The sequence below is a fragment of the Crinia signifera genome, chromosome 19 (assembly GCF_055691185.1).
Source record: "Crinia signifera chromosome 19, ASM5569118v1, whole genome shotgun sequence".
Taxonomy (NCBI): Eukaryota; Metazoa; Chordata; class Amphibia; order Anura; family Myobatrachidae; genus Crinia; species Crinia signifera.
This window is the reverse complement of record NC_139226.1, coordinates 134,508,371-134,523,784: the sequence shown is the minus strand read 5'-3', so window position 1 is coordinate 134,523,784 and position 15,414 is coordinate 134,508,371. Positions and strand designations below refer to the sequence as shown.

The window sequence follows — 15,414 nt, the reverse complement described above, 5'->3', positions numbered from 1 at the left end:
TTTTGGGGCCGTTTGTATGGGGGAAAAATCCTTCGGGGGCCATATGCAAAAATGTCTCTTACAAATTGTCCTGCTGCAGCTGTCCCACGCTCTGGCGGCTGCTGCTGAATAGGGCTGACAGTCTCTGGCTGCTGCTAATTAAGAGGAATCTCGCAAGAACTACCGACCTCTCATGAGAATTCCCCTGTACTTGACTCCCGGCAAATCCACCGAGCGGGTGGGCCACTCAGACCGGCTACGGGGGCCGCATATGGTCCTTGGGACTGAGGTTCCCCACCCCTGGTCTAGAGACTCCTAAGTTTTTTTCTTAACTTTGTTAGTAGCTTGGCCAGTAGGATCCAATGCTCTGACATGGCAGAGCGTGGGCAGAAGATTTAAGAGCATTTAGCTCAAGTGTGGAAATGGGTGAATTTTGCAGCTCAGTGTTAATGCATTCAGCACTGTAGAAGGATCACAGACTATGGAATCCAAATATGTATAATGGGCCAATGCCAAATATACTGCTGAGGCCAACATCTTGGATCCTACTTTGTGAGAACCCAATCTCATTCAAGAAACTAAACAGCGATCCTTGAAATCTTTTCTCCAAATTGTGGAACCATCCTTTAAGCTTCATGACTGACTCCGTGCTAGTGTTTCCTCCAATCGGTGCAATCTCTTATGGATAACCAGGCTTGAATTCTGACTAAAACATTTATCACAATAGGAACATTTGAATGTTTTTTCTCCAGTGTGGATCCGCATGTGTGAAGCCAAGCTGGAAGTCTGGGTAAAACATTTTTGGCATTCCGTACATTTGTATGGTTTCTCTCCTGTGTGCGACCTCATATGCCGTACAAAGTACGACTTATCGCTGAACCGCTTGTCGCACTCACTACACTGAAATGGTCTCTCGCCGTTATGGATCCGCATATGTGCAATGACACTGGAGTTCTGGCTTAAGTGGCGCAAAAGATAGGATTTATCGTTAAAGCTTTTGTCGCAGTGGTTACACGAGTAGGGTTTTTCACCTGTGTGAATTCTCATGTGTCTCACCAGCAGGGAATTGCCACCAAAGCTTTTACCACACACAGTACAAATAAACAGTCTCTCTTTTGGGTTTAATCTTTTATCAGGAGTGTTGTCGGGATGTTAACTAGTTAAGTCCATGCTTCGGAAGATTTCATTATCTTCCTCTTTTGGTGGGGTTTTTCTTTCCCTTTTGTCAAACAGGTCCCTCCATTGCAGGATATTCTCCTTGGCTTTACTGGTCTGCCTCTCATCCATTTTCGGGCCTTCTACACATCGTTTCAAGGCTTGGTCTTCAACTAAAAACACAAAGAATTTTTGTTTACTTGGACAGGCCAACAATGCAAACCTACATCCTTCCTGAGCGTACATACTTTGGTGCGGGAAGCGTGCCGCTCCTTCTCCGCAGCACCAAAGACTTTGCTCTCTAGAGCATGAGCCCTCTTCCAGAATATCAATGGAAGATGGAGCTGGCACAGGAGGAGGGGCCCGCTTGCTGGATCAAGTTAAGATGCTCTTGCGCAATCCATTCTGCCCCTTCAATCTGAACAACACCCTATTGAAGAGTTCCTGAAGCAACTCTGTTGAGGATATGCTGATTAGACCTTTTATTTAGGCGGTATTCAATGTTGGTCGTGCTCCCGCAGCCATCTCCCGACGGGGGGAGATGGCTGCGGGGCCCTATTCAATGCTGTCTTCCCTGACAGCATTGAACAGGGGTTCTCGGCAGAATGAGCCCGACATCACAAGCTGTAGGGCTCGTTCTGCCGAGAAAAGCCGGAAATAGGCGAGCTCCCGGCCGGAGCTCCTCTATTTCCACCCTCAACTCGCGGCCACACCCCTTCCTCCCCGCTCGGCGGCCGGGACATTGAATCCTGCCGAGCTCAAGTCGAGCAAAGCGAGAACGGGACAGGAGCTTGCTCGACAGCCGTGCCCCTGACATTGAATAATTATTTTATTGCTTGGATATTTATTCATCTTGCACCTGGCCATCACTTTTCTGATGTTCCACCTCTCCCTTGTCCATATAATATATAATTTTATATGAAACAAGGTGAGCATGGGAGTGCTTCAGGATGCCAACATCATAGCGCACTAAGCGCACAGTTATTGGGTGATTTGGGCACATTGACACCAACATTTGTACATGCTGTCAAGTGACTGCAGGAAATATTCAATGAAATTCTGATCATAATAAATATAGGTAAAGATCATCATCATTACTTTATTATTAACTATATACTTTTGATTATAACATTAATGGATATAAAAGGATTTATAGTTGAATTCATTTATTATGTTCTCAGATATCTGGAGATTTATTTATGCTAATGTTATTTTTATCTTTACAAGGTCTATACAGTATATTATACATTTGAATTGATTCGGTTTATACATATTTTTGGAAAAACGCTTTATAGAGCTCAACCAATACTGTAATGAGTTAGATTTCCACTACCGGCATGGGTATAGCTATAGGGGATGCAGGGGATCCCATTGCTATGTGGCCCAGAGGCTTACAGGGCCCACTACCAGGGTCTGAATGCTCTGCACCCAGGACAACCTTAAGGCCCCCATACACTATGCGATTTTGGGACGATTTCATCCGATTTCGGCACTTTGTGCCGATAACCGGATGAAATCGGCCCAAAATCGTAGGTATGTGACATTTGATCCGATCCGATGCGCGGTCCCGTGCGCATCGGACCGGATCAGGGAGGTCGTTCGGTCTGTACATACGATCACGTCCGACCTCCCTGTATGCATATGCCTGCCACCTGACAGGCATATGCATACAGACACCGGGGGAGTAGTGGGGGCGGCCAGCGGCAGCGGTGGTGGGGGCGGCCAGCGGCAGCGGTGGTGGGGGCGGGCGGCGTGTGCGGTGAGCGCAGTGTACTTACACATAGCAGCAGCAGCGGCGGGGACGGGACGCGCAGTGGCGGCTATTATATTTTTAAAATACTTGTCAAATGACCGGCCGCTCTCTGATTGGCCGGAGAGCTCTCAGCCAATCAGAGAGCGGCCGGTCATTTGACAAGTATTTTAAAAATATAATAGCCGCCACTGCGCGTCCCGTCCCCGCCGCTGCTGCTATGTGTAAGTACACTGCGCTCACCGCAAACGCCGCCCGCTGCCGCTGACCGCCCCCACTACCGCCGCTGGCCGCCCCCACCACCGCTGCCCGTCCCCACTACTGCCGCTGCCCGCCCCCACTACTGCTCACCGCCCTGCAGCTCCTCTGGGTTTTTTTTACATGGGATAAATCGCATGCGATTTATCCCATGTAAAAATGGCACATCAAGTGCCAAATTGTATGTGAGCCTCCCGGGGAGCTGCCGGGCGGCTCGCAGGTAAATTGGGTCCGACTTGTCCCTAGGACAAGTCGGCCTAATGTATGGGGGCCTTTAGCCATTGAGATTGTCCCAATTCCAGGATAGAAAAGAGACTCCCTGGTGATTAGATAGAGGTTACATAGTGGTTTGCCCCTTTGAGGAGCGGGCTACTTATCTGCACACCAACTTTGATTCGTTACAAGAGAAAGGACCCCAAATTTCATAAACTGACCGTGGGGGTGCCGTTCCCAACAGTCAAAATTAAACAGTATTTCAGGAAAGAGGGAAAGGGACTGTTTGGGGGAACGCACTGATTATTATTAAAATGCAACTTTTATTCATATTCTCTTAATAGTCCCTATTTTTTCTGTGTGGGAAGGAGTACAAACAGTGAAAAATAGAGGTAAAATCACAAACAACAAGACAACATATACACGTATAATGTGCTCAAGAAGAGAAATCGGTGTGTTAAAATTACATAGATGTCTATCTGAAAAATGTCTGTCCAATATAGTGGACAATGTTGGTAATATAAGTGATCCTGTTCGGTTGTGCTAGTTGTTATATACCATTTATTTTGTGTGCGTCTTCATACAGGTACAGTATAATCAATGGAAGAAAAAAGGGTGGGGCACAGAGTGTCCAGTGAGGGTGCCTATAAATGGGTGACTTTGCTAAGTAAGGGTGTCAAGCCTAAACACAAAATATGGAAAGAAAAGGAGGTGTGAAACCGCGCTTTTACCTAATAGTAAGCAACAGGTAAAGGTAAAAATACATTTATTAAAAATACACTTATTAAAATATACCACATGTATGAATAAATGAAAGAACTGGTACTGAATACTGATTAATAGAATGTGGAGCCGTGATAGTCACCCAATTTTTTTCAAAGGTAGGAGTCTCAGTGTCCGTTCCTATGAATGCTTCCTGGTATATCCCAATGGAGTTGGCCGATAGTGGACTTTTGGAGTGTTGTGATTCTCCAGCCTAGGGAGCCCCTGTTGGTAACGGCCTCAACCTGGTATGTATTTCTCCAGCCTAGGGAGCCCCTGTTGGTATAGGGCTCAACCTGGTTTGTAGGTGTAGTGTCCTGGTGAATTACGGCTGCTGGGATGTTTGTTCAGGGAAGCTGGTCCGGTCACAAGGAGATATCTGGATCTGGGTTCCACTAGTGGGTGTCAGGGCTCCAACACACTGACGCGTTTCGCTCTTAGGGCTTTTTCAAGGTGATCACCTTACATACATACAAGATTTCACAACCAATAATGTCTACAGATGGAGCCACATAAACAACAAAAAACCCACGGATGCACGACAAACCAACTATACCACATCCGATATAGACTCCTCAGGTAGTGACTCCTCATATGACCATACCAGTGTGCGTAGAACACCCCAGGATTTTTTAGGGGTTACTCCAAGGGAGGCGAGGGACAGTATAGGAGGCCCACCAGGAAGATCAGGAGGGGGAACAAGAGGAAAAAGGGTCAACAGGGAATGGAGGGAGGAGAACAGGGATTACCGACGACACAGGTACTAGAACCTCCAGACCACCTCCGTATTATCAACCTGACCGACCACCTACTTACACCGCCACAATGCAATCTATTGAGCAAAGGTCTCTCCTTCAGCCCCTCCCAATCACTAAACCTATTTGGGAGAAAGTTGCTGCTGAAGAAATTCTTCTCCAGAAAAGATACGATATCATGCAATGATGGGTCTTCCCCCACACTAACCCTCACCCCCAGTCAAACCACAATAACAGATTTCTTCTCTAAAGAAGAACAAATAGCCATTTCCATTCTGGAAGAATTGGCAGATGAGAGTGACTCAGAATGTGGACCTTCAGGGGAGGCCATAACAGATGGCACCCAGACCCCTTCCCTAAAAAAGAAATCATAATTTTATCCCGACTATCATCTATGCCCACAGGTGAAAACCTACCTTGATCTTGTTAGCAGGGACCTGGACAAATTAGAGAGATGTAAACCTCTCTACCAACAAGACAACCTCACGAAAGAAGAGAGGCAGGCCCTGAAGGAGATAAGAGAGTGGGAAGATACTATAATTAAACCCTCTGACAAGGGGGGTAATATAGTACTATGGGGACGTGATCAATACCTCCATGAATTAGAACGGCAATTACGGGATAAGTCCTGATACCAAAAATTGACCTTCAATCCCCTTGACAATTTTCATGAGCTATATGCCCGGATTACAAAGGAGGCCAGGGACAATGGCATCATCACAAAATAACAGTGGGATTTCCTACAGGTTGAACACCCAAAAGTAGCAACACTGTACCTTCTCCCCAAAGTTCACAAAGATGAAGTGAACCCACCCGGAAGGCCGATTGTCTCCGGTGTGGGGGGACTAACGGAGAATGCAAGCAAATTCGTGGATCACTGGTTACGCAAATATGTATACACACTGCCATCATACATTCGTGACACCATGGATGTGCTCAATAGAATTTAGGACATTATTCTGAATGAGAACTGTTGGCTTATCACTTGTGACATCGAGAGCCTCTACACGAGTATTATCCACGAACATGGCATCAATGCCACAAAATATTTCCTTAGCATGGACCGTGAAGACCCCTTCAATGATTTCTTGATTACACTTCTAAAATTCGTACTTACCAAAAACTTTTTTACTTGTGATGGTAAATTCTACCTACAGGTACAGGGAACTGCGATGGGTAGTGCCTGTGTGCCTACCTACGCAAACCTGTACCTAGGGTGGTGGGAGCGAGAGATGGTATTCTGTGAAGCCAATGATACCTATACCAAACATGTCCTCCTTTGGCTACGCTACATAGATGATTTGCTGATTATATGGGAGGGCGATAAAGAACAATTCATCAAATTCATAGACATCTTAAACTGCAACCAGCTTAAGCTCCGATTGACACATGACATCAGTCGACAATCAGTCACCTTTCTTGATCTTAAATTAACGATTGAAACCGATGGCCATATCTCATCTGACCTCTTCCGTAAGAAGACTGCGACTAACTCTATTCTACATAGGGACAGCTCCCACTTTCCACCTGTCCTTAAAGGTTTACCAAAAGGAGAGTTCCTGAGGACCAAGAGGAACTGCTCGGACAAGGAAACATATCAGATAAGAGCAACAGAATTGAGCCACAGATTAATACACAGAGGCTACAGCAGACGAGCGATCAAAAGGGCAGTCAAAGAGGCAGATGTACAAGAGAGAGGTCAACTCCTAATCCCCAAAAAGAAGGAGCAGCTACCACCAGAGGAGAAAGTACGCTTCATAGGCACTTTTTGCCAAGAGTGGAAAACGGTCCAGAGCATCCTCAACAGGCACATGGACATTCTTAAGACAGACAGAGATCTGGAAAAAATCCTTGACAACCGAATTCAGATAAACTGGCGACGCAGTAACAATCTACGGGACTTACTAGTCCACAGTCATCTGGAGAAAATTCAAACCCATAAAGGCCAGCCGGCCAAACAAGGATCTTTTAAATGCGGTGGGTGCAAAGCCTGTCCATATATGATCAGCACCACTACCTTTATGGACAAATTTGATAAGAAATGGATCATTAAAGGCAAAATAATATGCACCACATCGGGAGTAATATACAATCTCAGATGCCCATGCAACCTAACTTATCTAAAACTATCAGACCCCTAAAGCAAAGAATACTCGAACATGTTTCGAGCATAAAGAATGCCAGCAGGGATAAACAGAACATGAGAACACTAACACCCATAGCCAAACATTTTCTCAGGCATCACCAGGGTGACCCAAGAGGCTTACAAGCATTCGGCATGATGCACCTGACAAAAGGCATCAGAAGAGGTGACCTGGATAAAGAACTCCTCCAACAGGAAACAAAATTCATTTTTTTTATTGGACACAATGACCCCAAAAGGCCTGAATGAAGACATCAGCTATGCGGCCTTTCTCTGAAAAGAAAATCAACTGGATTGGCTAGACTCAAGATGCCTGAAACCGGGTCACGTTTAATCAGGACCCCAGAATATCCCTCATTGGTTACCAATCAACAATAGGTGTATGTGACATAGTCAACAGAAATAGAGACAATAAGGCTCATACCGAGGACCAATTATATAAACCCAGAACGCAGCAATATCACATAACCATCAGAGATAGTTATCATAAATCACCTAAGGGCATACGAAACAAGATCTAGTAACATACAGGTGGCAGACCCACTTACAAGTTAATTTAATGCTCAACCAGAAATATTCAATACCATATCTCGCTCATATGATGACACTTTTAGGAGTAAGGTTAGAGTGACTCCTAGCACTAAACACAACCTATATCGTGATCGACACATATGTCCTCACAACCTCAATCTGTTGAATAACAGACTCACACCAAATTGCACGATACACTATTAACACCTTTAATACATATCTGGTCTACACTACAAGAATGAATGATACAGAAGACCAATACAAATTCTTCACACCATTCTAGAGGAGTCTTCACACCGCTTTTTATCACTGAATGTTCACGATTAATTTTCCTTTTATGCATGATTTTAACACATGACACTCCTTTGTTCTAACAACAGACATCTCTAAATTGGGACAGATTCCCCAACCCCTGGATCACCACATTCACCCACATGGAGATGCCGGCACGTCCCACAATGGGCATCACACCCACACCTCCCCACCTGGGTATCACACCCACACTCTTTTTATTCATATCACAACCCACCCGTATAGTGGAACATATATCTGGTTCCCAAAACACGGAATAGAATAAATTACTCAATCGACACTAGTTAAGTGTCAACACAAAATATTTCAGATGAATACAGAATAAGTCACATAAACTTAATAGATTATTATAAATATAATAGAGATGCGGTATAGGAGTGAGAGAAAGTGGAGAATTGATGACCCACTATAATACTCACAGACGAGTATACAGCTGATGAGCCGATAAGAACTCAGTTCAATAATCAGACAAGGAAGCATGCAATATACTCCCACATCACACAATACCACCAAGGTACTGCCGTAATACCTGTTATGGAGTGACAGTATCAGACTAATATGACCGATTAACAACCTATCTCAGTCGATGCTTATGTTAATTTAAAGCGATCCACACGACCATAAGATGAACTTAATGGTTACCAAGTTAGTACAAACATAAAATGAGGCTTAGATTCCTCAGAAACTACCCTTTCTAAGAAAGAGTGCTGATTGGGTCTCAGATGTATACACACATGGAAATATGCCAATCCTCATAAAAATCAAAAATATACGGTGATATACAAATCAAATTCAGTACTCAGAGATAATGGATCAAAGGACCAGCATAATACCTGGGATGAAATCGTAATATTGACCTCAAAGAACGATCCAACGCTGACCCCGATCTCAATACCTTTCCCAAGTCAACACCAACTAGCGCCGACACCACTTCTATAGAGACTCAAGAACTGCTAGATGAAAGCAAATAACTGAATAGTAACACAAAACCAGAATTCCCAGTAATAAACCATCCCTACTAGCGATGCGACTGGATCTCTTACACACATATACAAGGGGATGTGATAAATATCAATCCCCACAACGATCATACGCATCAACTATACAGATGTAATATGCCCAATGCTGGTCCAACCAGTCACCGTCAATGTATAGATGAAATTGAGGGAGAATCAAATGAATCTGCTGGTATCAGATGTAGAAACACAGAGCCCCGCCAACAATGATATAATCCTAATTGATGGATTACTATGTAATTACGCTACAGGGAATAACACTCCCGACACACATAGGCAATTTAACCCTGACAATAAGCAGGGGACACACAACTAAAGCCAATTAATCCAGCTATACAATTATTGATAATTACGGTATGAAGAGAATGTTAATATAACACTCCACAATCAATTGTAACATGGGCGGCACCATCAATCAGGAGGTGGACCCCCATGGGTTAGTTCAAATGGAGCTTAAGCAATATTAACCTGTCCTGGGTGACCACACGGGTTGCCCTGAAGAAGACCTGCGAAGCGTACGCCGGCTGACCAGGCCGTGCGGACGTGCTCTCACTAACACTTTGTGATTATTTGTGACTGTATTTACTAGTCCTTTTCAGGACTCTAATGTACTTAGACACCAGATTGCCTATCACCCCAGCTAACCGCTGTGTGTAATACCAACGGCACTGGGTGTGAGGTGGATGCACGCTAGCCGGCAATACATGAACTCGTCCCCACGGGGAGAGTCTGTGATTAGCGGCAGCGGCAACACCGCATAGAGACGCTGGTTTAAACAGTAAAAATTCTTTCTCATGTCGGCAAATCGCAGTATACAGGAATTGCACTCGGTAGGCACATAGCCACTCTGCAATTTACCTGCATTACATCTGCTATTTGCGGTGCTGGGAAACCGTGCATGTAACTACTCCAGCGATACGGGTACCTACTCCCTCCACTAATAGAGTAAAAAATAAACGGAGCTGCATGGTAACTGTTACAGTTCACAATCACTATCTGAAATAAAGACACAGTCCCCTTTAGACCCATTTGGATAACAGAGGGAATTTTTATCTGTGTCAGGAATTACATTGATAAAGATCATTAGCGTGAGAAGCCGCACGAGCCATTTTAAAATCACACTTGTGTCTCACTTGTATTCATGTTACATGTTTGTTTGTTATATTTCGCAGACTTTTAACCGAACCAATTAATAAAAGCTAGTTTTTATGTCTCATTATTATAAATGGTGCACCACCATAAGACAAGCTACTCTTTCTCCTTTGTATAACAGTCTGAACCTTTTGTCTGTGGTAGCACACCCCTGAATGTTTACTAAACTACTTGTTACAGTAGCAGTTAATCAATCAAGAGGGGGCCGCATTTGGTACTATCAATACTACACAATTCCCAGTCTTGTGCAGTGGACCATCCCCGTCTAACCTCACTGGAGGATGCAACAGAGGACTTCACATCAGACCAGTGAAGCCAATTCCAACGCGTTTCATCATAGGAGGACTTCGTCAGGGGGTGACAAAGTCCTCCTAGGACAAAATGCGTTGGCCGTGGCTTCAATGGTCTGATGTGAAGTCGTCTGTTGCATATGTTTGTGCTGTGCAACATCTGATGTCATGCTGTGATCTGACAAGCTTATATATTTTTACCTCAATGTATGTGAGCAGTTTTAGTAAATTACTATTCAACTATGCTCATTGGTGCATTTCTCTCTATTTTTTGTTCTCTACATGTACTCCTATTGATCATTGGTAATGATCTTTGAGAGTGGTTGCACACATTGATGGACGTACTTTGGATACTTCTGTGAAAGTTCAAGGACTCTGTGCGCTGGGTATATCTTTTTTTTGTATAAAATAAATATTACATGGACTTTAACTGACCTCTATTATTATATAGTCATTGTCAAATAATTACCGCAATTATTATATAGCCATTGTCAAATAATTCTTACAAGTATAAGCATGACATGAGTTTTAACATCATTTTTATCTTAAATTACCTCAAAAAGAACCTGGCAGATTCAGAAGTGAGGTACATCATTACATTTCTTAAAATCATATTAAATATATGTATCTGATTGGAAAAGAGTAACAATAATGGGTAGCTAATTCCTTCTTTGTTAGGAAAAAAAGGGGGACAATTATTACATCGAGACACAAATTTCCCTCTTAGATTAAGGCAAGAAATTGATCAAGAATAACTACCAAACTGAATTTGTGATGTCACCAGTCAGCAGCTACCATAAATTAGAATGCTTTAATTGTAATTAAATAGTGGACAATAGACCGGTAGACCTTTATATTATAATACATATATGTAGATCATACTGCAGAAGTTATTTAATCAATAATACAGTCGGTAGTAATTTTTTGCTATATAATTACGATAACTTTGGGCCTTTTTCTGGTCGATGCGTAATTTTCCGAATTCTTTCGGATGGCGTTTTTTAGCCGTCTGCGCATGCGTGGGCAACGCTATGCACATGTGCCACGCAAGGTCTCCGTACTCGTTCTCACTAATACCGTACAGAAATGTGCACCGCATTCACTCGGGAAATATGGGCGTAATATGGGCGTCATTCGGAAGTACACAGGGGCGTCGTTTCAAAGTGGCCTAAACTGGGCGTAAACATGGGCGTACATAAGGGAGTGCACTAATTCTGGTAGGCGTGCATTCGGACAGCACAACGACTGCACACGAACAAAAAGGCAGGAAATATGCGGTCTTCATAAGCAAGTATTGCTTAGCGGACACCACTCGGTCATGCGCTAGGCATTCGGAACGCCCAATCAGTACGGGCGCACCTGAACCAATGTCAGCTGAACACAATACAATCCACTCCTTTACTCATTACTCATTAATTACACTTTTGTCATTGCTTCAATTGGAACCATTGCAGCTTAAATGGACCATTTTATTGTATCCAATTATATTTATACTTGATAATCAGAGATATTTAGCAGAATTTATTTTACACAGTATGCTTATTTCATACTCAACAACCCCTTTTACATCCAAGAAAGAGGGACAGCGATGGCGGCAGCATACATACCGTATGCAAACGTTTTTGGGGGCTGGTGGGAGGAAAAGATCCTCTTCAATGATGATCGGGAACATCACACGCAACACATTATAAATTGGATGCAATTGGATGCAATACATAAATGACTTAATGGTGATTTTGGATTACACCAGGGCAGTATTGGACAAACTATCAATACCAATGAACTCAACCTTTTTTTTACAGTTGAAATCAGATATGAGAGTATATGAGAGTATTTCCTTATTAGACCTTATTAGACCAGGGATGAGAAGAATATGCTGGCAAGAGAAATATTCAGTAAATCAGCTTCCACATATAGTGTCCTACATAGCACCGGTTCTTAACCCACACACACAAAGCATCACATGCCAAATGGAGAATTCCTTAGGATCAAACGTGATTAATCTGCAATATATTACAATAATACTCCTACCTATGCTATATTTCATTTGATAAGTTCTAGGTTTATTTTATCATCATTTTTTTATCTTGTATTCATAATTTAATACTAAATTTGTTAGCTTTTTAATACTGGTGTTTTAGCGCTGTTACCTATTTTTTTATGTTTTGGAATACTTTTTTTACTAATATTTTTTTTTTTCTTTTTGATAATTACCCAACAAAGGCTGCTACCTAAAGAGGTTCTTAAGACCGGCTTATCTGCCTTCTAGCAAAATAATTTATAATAAGGCTTTATATGTTCACCCAATAATATCACTTTCAACATACTTATTAAACGTATCATCTTCCCGATATGCCATACCATCCTTACTAGAACATGCTCATCACTTGTACGTCTCACAAATCCGAACTTTCTTTTTCAACTTACCAATTTGATACTAGTCACACATATCACCCCCAATTTTAGCTTAGCTTTTCTAATCCTTTTTGTCACTATACTCACCACAGAGTGACGCTGTTAACTAGTATCACCTTCACTATTTTCAAAATCTATGTTTCAGAACAACAACCAAACAATAATGTTCAATTATTTCATGATAGTCACATCACCACTAACATTCATTATCACAAGAAATTGGTCAAACCATTTGCCTATTCTCATATATTGATCAAATCACATACTTAGAGTAAGAGTAAGAATGCAGCTCTTTCAGATTACCAATCATGTAACCAAGCTAACAGCGAAACGTACGTCATTTCTGCTGCCAGCTACATGGAGATGGCCATGCATCAATAGACATTCTATAAGGGAACCAGAGTCTTATTTGAAAAGGACCCAGTAAACAGCTCAGTCTTTCAGCTGGACATTCGGCATTGCATTAGCTACCTACACAGCCTATCAGCCAGACATCTACCACAGCGCTAGCTGTCCACAAGTATTTACTTTCCTCATTTAGCATGTACATCTTGCTGTGCACTCTCAGCCAGTGCATACCTGTGCGTCTCCCTGCAATACTTGGTAACAGGGAGTCCAGGATGCATACTGGGTTTATCCCTATTTCCAATTAGCAGGGACACCACAGCGCTATCTCATCCAGTGTCAGATGCAAGCAAGATGCTGGACAGGAGAAGCAAAGTGGAGATATACCTGCTTATTACTCTCAATCATTTCTTATAATAATATACAAAGGTGCCTTATTATTTGCATGCCAAAGATGTCCTCTTTAATAGTTGACCATGTCTCTCTTTAGTGGTTGGTCATACCCGCTCTGTTGGTTGGTCACACCCCTTAAGCTTTGACCCCATCTGCTGCATTTCCTGGCGGGCCTTTCATGTCCCAGTCTGGCAAAGCTCCCACAGCCCAAACACACTCACAAATAATGGCAACACTAAACTTAAAATTGTACAAGATATAATGTTGTGCAGTGGGAAGAGTGTATACACTGATGCCGGAATCTAATGTCCATGAAGTTGTTGGGTACACACACACACACATCACCTGTATACCCAGCTTAACATTAGCACCTGATTAGGTTACATATTTATCATAGTTATGCCAAAAGTGATACAATCATTGTCAGCTGAGTATGAAAACTTTGTAATGAGAGTGAATGACTCATAAGGTATATATAAAGAGAAGATCCAGACATGTCACACTACATATAAAGAGAAGGCTACAGCTACAGATCAGAGTCCCGTCCTGCACCGTGTGACAAAAGACAAGAGGATGGAAGCCAAACCTGCCCTGAAGCTTTACCATGTGCACGGGATGGATTCCAGGGGATACCTGAACTCTTATTTTGAAGCAGAAAGTGTGTTCAGAGATGAGACAGTGGTGTTTATTATGGAGACGATGCACAGAGCATTAGCAACAGGTGCGTATTCAGTATAAATTGTTTCCTTAGCTATATATATATATATATATATATATATATATATATATATAAACAGTAGCATGGTTATTGTAGCTTAACAAGTTGCTGTTATAGTGTACAGAGTAACTACAGTGCTCTTCAGCTCTGTGTAACTGGGAACAGGTGAAACGTTCGTCTGCAGCTAAAGTTATCAGAGCAACGCCACAAATTATATAGGGCTCAATTGAGACATGCTGGCTGGCCTGCGAGTTTCCAGAGCCCAGCAGGCAGGTAAAGGCCACCCCACAACACCCCACCTGAGTGAAATCCTGCCCATGTGCACAGCTGCAAATGCGTTCGCAGCTGTGCACACAGGGGGGAATCCATTTTTTAATCACTTACAGTAGCGCACGCAGGGGGGGTTTCTGAGTACCCAGAAAAACCCCTGGAATCTGAGGGTGCTAGTCTGAAAGCTGAGGGTCCCCTCTTTCCATGGGTACAAGAATTTAAAAAATCGGCCCTGGGGAACCGGAGATATCTGACTTCAAAGCAGTGGTCCCCATCCAAGCCTGTTAATTGCTCTTCCCAGTAAGATATTTCAGGTTCTATCTGACTTAGAGTTTTTCTGAGGGTATATTCCAAAAGCTGGGACTCTCCCCCTTTGAGGGACACTAGAAGCTGGTCTCTACTCTGCCCAGAACTAGAGATATCAGCCTTCCAGCAGCTGGTTACTGCTCCAGCTCCACACACCTGGTATGTAGTTTTATATATTCGTGGGCAGATTGCTCTGCCTCCTAAACTCTGATCCCCTAGTTCCCAATAACATTTGGTAGGTGGGATGCTCTAGTTTTTAATTCCATTAAAAGCTAAGAAATCTAATTCTGGGAACTGGAGATATCTGCAGTCAAGCAAGCTGTCCTCCCACCAAAAAATTATGGTTAATAAGCCCACTCCACTATACACCCCTCTTCTGCGTATTAAACATCCTCTACCACCCTGGAAGTTATGTATCAGATCCCCTTCATTCAGCCCAATGCCCTCTTCTCCCACCCCATCTCCCACCATCTGTGCAGTAAAGGTGTAATAAGTGGAAATTACTGATCCAGGCCCTACATGCAGAGAGGTTGATATAATACCCCCTACCACCCGCGGGACATCAAAGCTTCCCCCACCCCTACTGCTGGAGGATCAGTAGGGGCCCCAATACATTGCTATGCCCAGGGGTCTGCACTGCTGTTATGTATA

The 15,414-nt window shown here is 43.1% G+C and overlaps 1 pseudogene; it reads right to left on the bottom strand.

Moving 5' to 3' along the window:
* Positions 1–612: 612 nt before the first annotated feature.
* LOC146042362 (uncharacterized) lies at positions 613–1,380 on the bottom strand (annotated as a pseudogene).
* Between the last annotated feature and the right edge of the window lie 14,034 nt (positions 1,381–15,414).